This window comes from Suricata suricatta, chromosome X, assembly GCF_006229205.1.
Source record: "Suricata suricatta isolate VVHF042 chromosome X, meerkat_22Aug2017_6uvM2_HiC, whole genome shotgun sequence".
Classification (NCBI taxonomy): domain Eukaryota; kingdom Metazoa; phylum Chordata; class Mammalia; order Carnivora; family Herpestidae; genus Suricata; species Suricata suricatta.
This window is the reverse complement of record NC_043717.1, coordinates 765,708-779,201: the sequence shown is the minus strand read 5'-3', so window position 1 is coordinate 779,201 and position 13,494 is coordinate 765,708. Positions and strand designations below refer to the sequence as shown.

General features: G+C 53.2%; 1 protein-coding gene across 1 annotated transcript in view; it reads right to left on the bottom strand.

Moving 5' to 3' along the window:
* The window catches only part of AKAP17A (A-kinase anchoring protein 17A), a 4,721-nt gene extending 4,370 nt beyond the window's left edge, over positions 1-351 (bottom strand). The window contains exon 1 of the mRNA XM_029930981.1: positions 305-351. The gene's annotated coding sequence lies outside the window, so the exon portion shown is untranslated. The remainder of the gene's footprint in view (positions 1-304) is intronic.
* Positions 352-13,494: the final 13,143 nt, after the last annotated feature.

Below are 13,494 nucleotides of genomic sequence, written 5' to 3'. Positions count from 1 at the left end.
CCGGAGGCGCCCCAGACGCCACCCGCCGCGCCGCCGCCGCCGCCGCCGCCGCCGCCGCCGCCCGCCCCTATGACGCATTTCCGCTTCCGGCGCTCGTGCCCGCGGAAGTGGCCGCGCGGCGGCTCCCTGTTACGCCGGGCCGGCTCTGGCCCCGCCCCTTAGGGCGGAACTTCCGGGAGAGCCCGGACGGGCGGGGGGGGGGGAGCGGACCTGCCCGGGCTTTGAACTGCGCGTGCGCAGGTGAGCGAATGCGCCCCGCCTCCCAGCCGCCACCTGTGCCCGGGTCTCCGGCCACTGGCCTCACCTGGGGCCGCGCAGCGGGGTCCTCAGCCTGGGGCCAAACAGGGGCGGGGTCTGTGCTCGCGTCTGAATTAGGAGTATAACCGTCCATCATATAAAACACAGCAATAACATCGGACTCTAAGTCACTTACTTTCACTGCTGTTACTTACCACTTATATTGGTACTGAAATATAACTGTACTACGTTATATAACTACATAATATGTAGCAAAACAAGTACATAGTATTTTCATGCTTGAACAATTTCACGTTTCTTACTTTGACATAATTGGTTTTAAAATACATAAAATTTAAACACCGACATGTAATGCATTTTGCGCGTACCATGGTTTTTAAGTAACGTATGCCTAGGACATAATGTCATTACAAATTAAAACTTACAGTTCATTAACGTCCCCCACTGCATGAAGCACGTGTCTCTGGTGCCTCCGATATGTCACAAGTCTGCAAAGTGAAAATCCAGGGCGAAGACCCGGTGCACAGACCCTCCATTGTTCAACGCAAAGCTCCAACGCTGACACGTTAGCTGCAGAGGGGGGAGGGGGCGGGGCCCCTGAGGTCAAGTGCAGCTCCTGGCTACGCGGGCGGGTGCTCCGTGTGAGACTGGGCTTCCTGTTACAAGCTGCGCATTAGAACAAATATACAAATATGATCACGAGTTCCCCCTCACAAGGAGGAATGGAGAGTCTGGGGCCCCTCAGAAATGGAAACACCGTTGGAAACCGCCCCCCCCCCCCCCCCCCCCCCCCCCCCCCCCCGGCAGGCTCAGCGGGGCTCCGCATATTTGCCGTCTTTAACTTCTCCTCCCTCTTGGGAATGGAGAGATGTTTGGGGTTCTCCCGAAAAGCTTCTCCCCAAGGCTGCCCTTGGCAATGATGTCAACGACGGCGTGTTTCCCTCGGGAACTGTTAAATTTGGAAACTGTTTTTCTACTCGGCTCTCTGAAGAATTTGCAAAGCAAATTAAGAAATGAGATACTCCTTCTGAACGTGCGCACCGAAGAGACGGTTATACTAATTTCAAAAACGTTCAAGGAAAATTATTTTACATTTCCCTCTTCTGAATGCACCTCACAAAAACAAGGCCCCTAGTATCTGCATCCATAATCTTGTGGCCTGTTATAGTGTGTGTATAGTTATATATAAATCACTCTCGCCAAGGGTGCATGAGGGTTGGGGATATAATGGGATTTTCTCCAACGATTCTGTGTCAAAGGTGGAGGAATTTTGCAGCTGTAGTTAAAGTCCATAATCAGTTCATTCGAGCAAATCAAAAGAAAAATTATTGCAGCTGGGCCTGGCCTAATCAGGTGAAGAAGTCAGCCATAAGAAGGGATCAAGATTTGAAGTAGCAAAGACACAGCCTCGTGACCTGGAAAAAGAAGCAGGAATTCGTGGCTGGCCTCTAGGAGATGAAGGCTTCAATGCTCCAACCGCAAAGAACTGAATTCTTCTAACATCGAGTGAACTTACAACACAGCCACGAGTCTCAAATGAGAACCCGTGGCCGACACCTTGATTTCAGCTTTTTGAGTCTCTCAGTGGATATCCAGTTAGCTTGTGCCTGGACTACTGACTTACAGAAACCGAGATGTAAAATGTGTTCGGGTGGCCTGTTGGTTAAGTGCATCACTATCAATTTCAGTTCAGGTCATGGTCTCACGGTTCCTGAGGTCAAGCCCTGCATCAGGCTCTGCACCAACAGCACAGAACCTGCTTGGGATTCTCTCTCCCCCTCTCTCTGACCTTCCCCTGCTCGTGCTCTCTCTCTCTCCCTAAAAAAAAGTTTAAAATATGAATAGATAAATGAAATGTGTCTATCGCACATTTATTGCATGTGGCGTGAGGGGGGGGGGGATTTGAACCACAGAAATGGATCCTCTCCAGTTCTGAAGACCGGAAGTCTGAGATCAAGATGGTGGCACCATGGCGCCGTCGGCTGCTCTAAGGACAGGTCTGTTCCAAGCGTGTCTCCCAGCTCCAGGAGGCTGTTCCTTGCTTGTGCCCCATCCCTCCATCGGTCCATCACCTTCCCTCTGTGTGTCTGTCTCTATGTCCCTCTTCTCATTAGGACACCAGTCACGTTGGGTTCGCTCTCACCATCCTCCACCCTGACCTCATTACTTAACTCACTGGGGCTGACACAGACGGACTCAGGTCCCTGCTAGATGTAAGCACTCAATGAGGCACCACTGAGACCAGCAACCTGGACCCTTGGTTCTAAATGCAGAACCAGTGCAATTCGGGATGCCGTCTAGATTAGACACTTCTGTCCGGGTTAGACACTCCCCCCCTCTGGATCGATATCTCTCACTGTGACCCCGATTCAGAGACTCCATTCATATATTTCTATAAGAAAAATGCCTGAGGCTGTAAGTGTGTCGATTTATATAAGTGTTTGCCTACATGAATTCGTATGCATCTATCTATCTACCCGTCTATCTATCCAACTATCTATGTATCCGTCCATTTATCCACCTTTTCACCCTCCCATCCACCCATCCATCCATCCGTAAGTCCATTCTATTCTCTACCCACTCAAAGTCTCCATGCACCCCTCCACCTACCCACCATCAACCCATCTACCCATCCACCAAACCATCTACCCATCCACCAACCCATCTACCCATCTACCAATCCATGTATCCATCCATCAACCCATGTATCCATCCATCAACCCATCTACTCATCTACCCATCCATCAACCCATCTACCCATCTACCCATCCATCAACCCATCTACCCATCCACCAATCCATCTACCCATCCACCAACCCAACTACCCATCTACCCATCCATCAACCCATCTACCCATCCATCAACCCATCTACCCATCCATCAACCCATCTACCCATCTACCCATCCATCAACCCATCTACCCATCTACCCATCCATCAACCCATCTACCCATCTACCCATCCACCAACCCATCTACCCATCCACCAACCCATCTACCCATCCACGAACACATCTACCCATCTACCCATCCACCAACCCATCTACCCATCTACCCATCCATCAACCCATCTACCCATCCATCCACCCATCTACCCATCTACCCATCCATCAACCCATCTACCCATCCACCCACCCATCTACCCATCTACCCATCCACCCACCCATCTACCCATCCACCCACCCATCTACCCATCCACCCACTCCACCACTTTGCCATCCTGCCATCGAACAAGCTACACATCCAGCCTCTCTGTCTCCATCCATCATCCATCCACCTCATAAATTCCTGCCTCTTAACCCTTCATTCACAACACCTCCTTTCCACCAGGTGGCGCACCCACCACCCTCGTGAACCCTGGAGGGAGCTCTATGTGTACTTATTAATCCTCTGGTCTGGTCTGAAGCCAAAGGGCTTGAAGGTCAGTCACTTCATCTGTCATCCGGCCTCAGCAAAGACTTGTTCAGCGGTTTCCCAGGAACGTTACCCTATTTACGAAACCCACCCCGGGAACTGATTCTCTTAGTAGAAGTTTATCTACCGCACAACTCTTAACTCAGCAACGGCCTGACCAGGTCTAAGCACCAAGATAAAAGGAAAGTGGTAGACCGTGAGTTAGACACGGGGCGGGAACTTCACTCTCTCCTCTGCTGGTGTTGGGTGTGTTAATTAGCCTGATTTTTGAAAGGCAATTCGACAAGATCTGTTAATGAACACTTAAAAATTTTTTTTTAATGTTTTTAATTTATTTTTGAGAGACAGAGACAGCACGAGCAGGGGAGGGTCAGAGAGAGGGAGACACAGAATCGGAAGCAGCTCCAGGCTCCGAGCTGTCAGCACACAGTCCGATGCGGGGCTTGAACCCACAGACCATGAGATCATGACCTGAGCCAAAGTCGGATGTCCAACCGACTGAGCCACCCAGGCGCCCCTATTAATTACCATTTTTAATGTGCTCACCTTCTCTTCAGCTCACAGTTCCACTGGTAACTCATCCTAGAGAATTATTCCCAGAGCCAGGGCTCCTGGGTGGCTTGGTCTGTTAAGCGTCTGACTTGGGCTTGGGTTATGATCTCCTGGTCGGTGAGTTCAAACCCTGCTTTCAGGCTCTGTGCTGACAGCTTGGAGCCCAGAGCCTGCTTCAGATTCTGTGTCTCCCTCTCTCTCTGTCCCTCCCCTGGTCGTGCTCTCTCCCTCTCTCCCTCAAAAACAAAAAACATTGAAAAAAATTTTAAGAATGAAAAGAGAACTATTGTGTATTTACAATTATTATGTAATTATTGTGTAATCACAGATACACAGGGAGTATTTACATGTTATTTTGCCTTATGTATGTGTGTGCAACACACACATATTACATGTATATACTACACATATCTCTTCCTGCATATATATCAAGTTCATATGTGCTTAATGCTCCTGAAAGCCTTAATTCTGAGAATTGGAAGCAGCCCAGGGCGCATATTCAGGGTGCTGAGTAAGCCGGATGGCACCCCTCTACGCTGGGTCAGGCATAGGTGTAGTCGACAGGATGCAGTGTTACATGAAGGCGGGGAGAAGTGTGGACTGGAGGAGATGGGGAAAGGGGGAGAGGAGAGGTGAAGGTCTTGTAACTAAATCAGGGGTGTCTGCCTGAATGACAAGGGTAGGGGTAACAGAGAACAGAAGGACCCTGAGGACCAAGGCGCTGCCCAGCGAGTGAGGTCCATGACACAAACGGCATAGGGAACCTAAGACAAAGCTCAGTTTGGGGCAGGAAGGAGGCAGGTGGGTCCTCTTGGGATGACACTCGTTTGGAAACAGCTGCAGCCTTCATGTGAGCTGTCCTGGAAGATCAGGAGCTGTGGGCAAGTCCAAGAGCAGGAAGATTGATGACATGGGAGCTAGAGCCCTGGGATGCAAGGAAAAGACACTCAATAATACATCAATCCAAGCGTCCGTCCACCAACTCATCTACCCTTGCATCTATCCATCCACCCATCCATCCACCCATCCACCCGTCCATCCACCCACCCATCCATCCATCCATCCATCCATCCATCCATCCATCCATCAGTATATCCAGCCATCCACGCATCCATCCACTTGTCCATCCATCCATCTACCCGTCCATCCAGCCAGCCAGCCACCAACCCATCCATCCGTCCATCCATCCATCCAACCATCCATCCATCCACCCACCAACTCATCTATCCATCCACCAACTTATCCATCCACCTGTCCATCCATGCCCTGGAGCCTGAGCCACCGAGCCTTCTCTTCGTTTCCCTATGCCATTTGTGTCATGTTTTTATTGACACTTGACACAGTCTCCTTGTGTCTGACCTTTAGTCTCCAGCCCCTCTGAAGGCTCATGATAATATGTTTAGCCTTCATCCCATCTTGGAGGTTGGAAAAAATCAGGCATGTCCCAAAGCCCCTGTCATAACCATGTCACTTAATAGTCAAGTGACCAAAGCCTCCAGGCAAACAAAACAAAACAGGACATGATATGGTCTGGAAGTCACCTCCCAGGAGCCTGGAGCTAAGACCAGACCTCTTTTAAATCAGGTTAACAAGGGATACAGGAGTGCTGATGCACAGGAGCACATGTACCCCAATGTTCATAGCAGCAATGTCAACAATAGCCAAATCATGGAAAGAGCCTAAATGTCCAGCATCTGATGAGTGGATCAAGAAGATGTGGTGTATATACACAATGGAGTATTACATGGCAATGAGGAAGAATGACATCTGGCCATTTGTAGCAACGTGGATGGACCTCAAGGGTGTTATGCTAAGCGAAATAAGTCAGGCAGAGATGAACAGATACTATGTGTTTGCACTCATAGGTCTTGCAGGAAATTGAGGGGACACTGGCCTCTCAGTGCAGAGCAGTCTCCCTACGTACAGCCAGGTCATGGGAATGGGGAGGGGTCCAGTGTGCCTACAGGCTTCCCTCGGGAAAGATCATGCAAAGCCTTGTGGAGTCCCAAGCAGAACAGAACTCTCATGGGTCTGTGGCAAGGCCAAGCCCCCATCCAGGTCTCAGGATCCAGGTCTCAGCATCCAGGAGGACGCTGTCCTGGCTCTCACTCTGTAGAAATCAATCGCGTCTCCGCGTCCCCTCACCTAAGTGGCCGGAATGTACAAAGAAAACAGGTGGTTTGCTGGAGCTGAATGTGATTTCGCATGTTTGCATGACTTGTTTCTGCTTTGGAGACCGGGGTGAGGTGCCTTCATACGTTGGAGATTTCTCTTTGATTTCTCAATAAGACGAGTGAGAAATCAGATGCCGTAGAGATGGTATCGAAGGGCAGCTTGAGAACAGGAAATAAAGATCCAAAACCGAGATACAGAAGTGTCCCTCCCTTTGAGAGAAATGACATCCTTGCACGTCTCACCAACGCGCTGGCCTTCCGTTTTCGGTTTAGGGGAACTGCGGTGTAATTCAGAATAGAGGCGAAAAGGTACGAGGCTACATCGAGCCACACCGGGGAGGAGCACGGCCTTCGGGGCAAACGGTGCGGGGAAAGGCCATCTGGAAAGTTCCGGTGACAGGTGACAGCTGAGTGAGGCTCAGGGTAGTGGCCTCGTTATGACGCAGGTCTCCAACAAGTACGGCCTCCTAGGGACCCACGGGCCGGGCCTAGTCCTGGCAGGCCAGGGAGAATTCCAGTGACCAGCTTCCTCAACTCGGATCCAATGTCAGAGCACTGTCAGCCCTTGTCCTGTCCATCCATCCATCTGTCCATCCATCCATCACTCCACGTATCCATCCATCCATCATTCATCCACCCATCCACCCACCTGTCCATCCACCCATCCATCCAACCATCTGTCCATCCATCCATCATCCATCCATCTATGCATCCATCCATCCATGGATCTATCAGTGAATCTATCCATCCATCCCTCTATCCCTGCATCCATCCATCCCTCCATCAGCTGTCTTTCCAGCCACTCACCTACCCTTTTCACATCTGCACCCTCCTGACTCCAACAGAAGGAAGCTTATCCCAAAGACTGTCACCCCTTTCTCTTCCCTCCTCTCACGTTCCGACGGACACAATGGCCGCCTTGCACAATTTCTCCCGACGGATGACCACCATGCTCTCATCACGGTTCATTAACGCCACCCCACTGGTCCCATCCCTGCAGCCCACAGCAGCGTTTTGCCCATCATGGATGTTTTCGTCCACATGTATTCATTTACAAGATTGCTGGACGGGATGGACCTTCCATTGGTCACGCACAAGGGGCGCGCTGGTCTCTCCTCCCCCCGGAGCTCCGGAGCACACGTGGGGACCGCCTCTGTGTTTGTTGGGGACAACAGCCAGGTTGCCATCGCACGTCAGTTACCCAGGTTTCAGGTGGCGTTTCCGCGGAGAGCTGGAGAGCGCGGGCGTGGTTCATTTCCTGCTTTTTTCTGGTTCTGTTTCCCCATTTCAATCAGCAGGCTCGGTGCCGCCTCCAAGACCAACGTGCAGCTTCCAGCAACGGGCAGGGCGGAAGGGGGGGTTCACCACCGTGTCCCCTTCCTTCCTTCTACCCGGAGGGGCTCACCAGCCCCTGTGGCCGGGCCTGCGCCCCCACGAACTCCCTACACGAGCCTCCTGGGCTGGGCAGGTGGACAAACCAACCTATACCCTCTTTCCGTTGTTCCCTGGTGCCCAGAAGGGCCAGTGCAGCGCTGTCCACTGGGGGCAAGGCTCTCGTGCCCCAAGGGACAAGGGGCCCGGATGAGCTGCTCGGCAGAGCCCCACAGGTGCATGGACCTGTCCCTGGGACCTTTGCCCTACGGAAGCGCGGTCCCCTCCTCCAAGCGCGGTCCCCTCCTCTAGCTCAGAGGGTCTACACTTACCGGGGAAAGAGTCTGTGCCCACAGCACCGCACGGAGTTTGCAAGCAAAGCCCAGAGTCAGACCCGCAGGGGCGCAGGCGGACGGGACCCCTACTGACCAGCGCCGGGTCCCTGCCCGCGGACGGTTAGCCACAGGCCCGTCCTCTAAAAACTGCGCTCCGAAGACGGCACTGAAATGCTACCGTGAACAATCATCAACAGTGACTCAGGGCACAAAGGTCCCCAGAAGCGCTCATGGGACCCCCTGGCTTTTTGTAAATGCTCTCGGTATGCAAGCAGGAGCCGTGCTAGCCTGGCCCGGGGCCCCCCGAAGAGTCCCCTCGGCTACTTAAAAATGGGTATTTTTCAGGGCACTTGGGTGGCTCAGTCCCTTAAGCATCCGACTTGGGCTCCGGTCATTGCTACACAGTGATACTGAAAAGACCACCGAACGCGTCTCCTGCGGGTCAGAAAAAGTGCAGACAATGGCCCCGGACAAAGGTTGCGGTGAGATTTTTAGACATTCACGGGATTCCGTGAGAGCCAATCACATTGGGACACACAGCCGCTAGTTTTGGCGGGAACCTATCAGGGTAGTCGTTTGCTCTTTTAAGACGACCAATCATAGTGAGGCAGTGACTAAGCAATTTCTAGTTGTGGGCTGGGCCTTGGGCCGGTCTTAGCCACCGGGAGCGTTTAGCAACAAGTTATCTTATTTAGCAGGTGGGCCAAGGTACAGAACCAAGATGAGGCAGTTCACCTAGTACGTTCCTCAGTTAACCCATTCCATTCCATAAGCTGACCTATACCGGTCATGATCTCACAGTTCGTGAGTTCGAGCCCCCCGTCGGGCTCTGTGCTGACAGCTCGGAGCCTGGAGCTGCTTCCGATTCTGTCTCTCCCTCTCTCTCTGCCTCTGCCCTGCTGGTGCTCGGTCGCTGGGTATCAAAAATAAATAAATGTTAAAAAAAAAAACATTTAAAAAAAAGAAAAGAGGAAATGGCCCTACCTTACCCATGGACATTGGAAGGTTTGGGGGTGGGGGGGGCCCACATTGCATGTTCTTTGCCTTGCGTGTCTGGTGTTCTCTTGGGTCCTGTCGTGGTCTGCTCCCTGCAGACAGACCTTCTCTCGTCTCCGTGGATCATTGTGAGCAAAGACGTGAGCCCTTACTTCCTGGCTCAGGCATCCAGCCATCTGTGATGCTTATATGTGTGTCCACTTGGCCGCTGCCATGGTGCCCAAGTGTGTGACCAAATGCCATTCGGGATGTGTCTGTGAAAGTATTTTGCAAATGAGTAAAATCAACACAAGAAAATCAGTGAGTTTTTGAGCAGAGGACATTGTCCTCCTTAATGTTGGTGGGCCTCGTCCAATCAGTTGAGGGACTTAAGGGACCAGAACCTGAGGTCCCCCCACTGGTCCTCTCTCCTCAACCCGAGCAAGAGGGCATTCCGCTGGCAGAACAGGATTCAGGCTCGGACTATAAGTCCAAGCCAGTTTGCTCCACACCTGCAGATCTTGGACTTGTACCTGCACAACTGTGTGAGCCAATTGCTTAAAATACAACTTTTTATAGCTCTGCATCTCATTGGCCCGGCTTGAATGCGGTGTCTGAATACAGTATGTGTCTGGTGTGTCTGCCAAAGGTCAGACTCGGGATTGCGGTGGTTGGGGTGGGTCTTAGAGAAAGGTTATCAGGGACAACTCGGGAGTCAGAGCGGGTGGCAGCAAGCATTCTTTAAAAACAAATTCAAAGCGAAATGGCAGGGTATTTGTGTTCCTCTCTCAGACTTACTCAGCACTGCTGAAGGTGGTCAGGAAAAAATGAGACGGCATCCAATGTTAAATCCATCAGGAAAAGGCAAAGTCTGGACGAATATGGGGGAAAAGAAAGAAACAAGAAGGTAGAAAAGTTAGGTGAATATATAATGCACACATATGTTATCATAAACATACATGAGGACCACATGACAGCCCAAACGGAGAGCGGTCAAGGGGTCGGCCAGCGGCGGAGCCATGAAGGACAGTGTGGACAGACTCCTTCTTTTAGAGCAGAATTTCTCAGCCTCGGCTCTAGTGACCTGTGTGTGGGTCCCTCTCTGATGAGGGGCGTCCTCTGCAACGTGCGGTGTGGACCAGCGTCGCTGGTCTCCACCCACCAGATGCTAGTGGGAGCTCCTCCTCAGTGTGACCACCAGAAATGTCCCCCCAGGGGACAATGACACATGTCCGCTGGGGCTGAATTGTCCTTGGTTGTAAACCTCTGATGTAGGTAGGTAGGTAGATAGATAGATAGATAGATAAGTGGATGGATGGATGGATGGATGGATGGATGGACGGATGGATGGATGGATGGATGGATGGATGGATGGTTGAATAGATGGATGGAAGGATGGATGGATGGATGGATGGATGAGCAGATGGATGACCAGATGGATGAGCAGATGGATGGATGGATGGATGAGCAGATGGATGGATGAGCAGATGGATGGATGGATGGATGAGCAGATGGATGGATGGATGGATTGATTGGTGGATGGACATAATGGATGGATGGATGAATGGATGATGGATGGATGGATGGACAGATGGATGGGTGAATGGATGGATTGGTGGAAGGATGGATGATGGATGGATGGATGGATAGATGGAGGGATGGATGGAAGGATGGATGGATGTATGTATGGATGGATGGATGAATGGATGAGCAGATGGATGGATGGATGGATGGATGGATGGAGGGATGGATGGATGGATGGACGGATGGATGGATATAATGAATGGATAGATGGATGAATGCATGGATGGATGGATTGGTGGAAGGATGGAGGGATGGATGATGGATGGATGATAGGTGGATAGATAAATGGATACACTGATAGCCACATACGTAGACACATCGATGATTAATACATAGATGACATTCGTATAGGAAGGAAGAAAAAGGAGAAAGAAAGAGAGCAGGAGAGGGAAGTGACGCACAGGCAGACGGGTGATGGACCCGCACGGCGTGCACACATACACACAGCCCGACGTGAGGGTCTGCGCCCGGTGTCTGAGCTCCGAGGACAGGGCCCCTCACCCAGAGCGGGGCTGTGTTTACCGGGACAGCAGGACCTCAGACGAGGGGCGGCACCCCAGAGGAAAACCCCAAACCGCACGGGGGTGGGAGCTCTCTGTGGGTGGACCCACAACCGTCAGCCAGCTCAGGATCAACAGTTTCACCACGGCAGACGCTAGCGGGGACCCGGGGGGATTCCTGGGGAGGCCCCTCGGCCCCCCGCCCTGCAGGGGGCCCCACTTCGGGAGGCTCAGGAAGCCTCTCCAGGGAGGAGCGGGGTGAGGCCCCTCCCCAGGGCCCCTCACGACTCCACGGGGCTCCCAACTGCGCACCAGTGACGCACGCACAGCGACCTGCAGCTGCCCCCTTGGGCGTCTCTGGCCCGGGACATTTTCTCGCACCCGTCCCGTTTCTGGCCGTCATGAGGCGTGCTGGTCGGGGACCCCGCAGGACCGGCCTGCATTGCTCTTTGCTTGTGTGCTGTCTTCCTCAGATTAGAGCGGAGCTGTGGGTTCTGGGGGGAAGACCACAGAGGTGACACGGCCGTGTTCTCACGTCACCTCCAGGGTGCGTGCTCTCAGCCCCGCTCACCCCTGGGGACGCCCACCGTGGCCACCTGCACTGTAAGGTGCAGTGGGAGGGGAGAGCCCTCTAGGCCCAGCCATCTCCTCCTATGTCCCACTGTGCCTGGAATTTCACATTAGAGATTCATTCCTTTGGCATTGACGATGTAGTTCTTAAAGCTTGACTTAACTCGTGTATTAACAGGAGGGAATCTGATGAACTCTGTTTCCAACCAACGCAAGAATAGCCCCAAAGTGAGGAATTCCAAGATGAAAGGCCAAGGAGTGACCTGACTTCTCGGGTCCTCTCTTCACTTCTTGGTGGGGTCAGCGAGCCGATGATGCGTCCAGATGTTTGTGGCATTGTTCTCTCCCTGCTGCGGCCTTGCGGCGACGCCGACCCTCCCCAGAGCCCTCTGTCTCTCCTCCAGCTCGGGCCAGGCGAGTCCACAGGTGACTCCAGGCGTCCTGCCCGTAAAGGACGGTACACATGCTGACTCCTGCCCTGATCAACCTCATCGGGGCTCCGCGCTGCCCTTCTCCCCGGCCGCTGTCTCTTTAACACCGGGACTCTGTCCCCAAATCCCTCTTGTGGACGCCAGCACTGGACGGTCCGGGTGACGGCTTCCCTCCAGCTCTCCGGGGACTGAGCCGGGTCCGCAGCCCGGTGCTCCTGAGGGCCAGCCACGCGCCAGGCTGTCATGCATGCGCCCCCTCCGTGCTGCCCAGCGCGGCCCCCGGGCTTCAAACAAGAGTTGAGGTCTGATCTCCGTCCGGGTTGTTGCAGGAAAGTGATGCATGTTGGCCAAAGAAGTGTGTATGTGTGCACGTGTGCACCTGGCACCCACCTGGGCGGCCATCTCCCTGGGCGCCCACCTGGGCGGCCATCTCCCTGGGCACCCACCTGGGCGGCCATCTCCCCACTCCTCTCCTGCTCACACTTTGTCTCTCTCTCCACAATAAATATTTAAACATTTGCTAGAATTTTAAAAATTTAAGCATAGCGCTACCCATGAGCCAGCAACTTCATGCCCGGGCACACGGCCAAGAGCACAGGGGACACACATTCAAAGAAAAACTATCCCCGGTGCGGCCGTGTTCCTCATGTTGCACCTCAGGGGACGGGCAGGAACACCCCGCCTGTCCACGGGCTTGGGGACAGACAGACGGACTGGGGGTCACATCTCCAAAGACCTGTTTGTTTCCTACACACAGACTCCTGAGTTTAGGACCTGGATGTACCTTCCAGGGGCCCCACTGAGTCCTGCGAACCTCCCTTGGACAAAGGACCTCCCCCCAGTAAGGGGCAGAGGACGGAAATGTCCCGCGAGGGCCCAGAAAGTTCTGACCGTAGCAATTACTGCTCGTACGGTTACTGGTCCCCCTCCACCTGCCCAACAGCGCTCTCCCTGAGGCTCACGGTGATCCGGGGGAGAAACAGCCTCCTTCACGTGCCTCCGGTGAATCCCACGCTCACAAGAAGCCAAAGCATTGCGGGCGGCGCGCAGTTCTTACTGGACGCCCAGCGATTCTGTGTGGTGTTTGTCCGCAGCACACCCTCTGGGGCCCCATGGGCCTGACCGAGCCTCAGCCCCTGAGCTGTGACACAAGCCAGATCTGACCTCAGCCTCCTGTGCCCAGCCCCACTCTCCCCCCATGGTCTCCCGTCCATGGCAGAAAACCCTGGACACACACGTGATGTCTGGTGCCTTGGCAGCCGCTTTGTGCCGTGATGCAAGAGAGGCAGGAATCCTGATTTACTAACAAGGGTGCTGGAAAACAATGAAAAA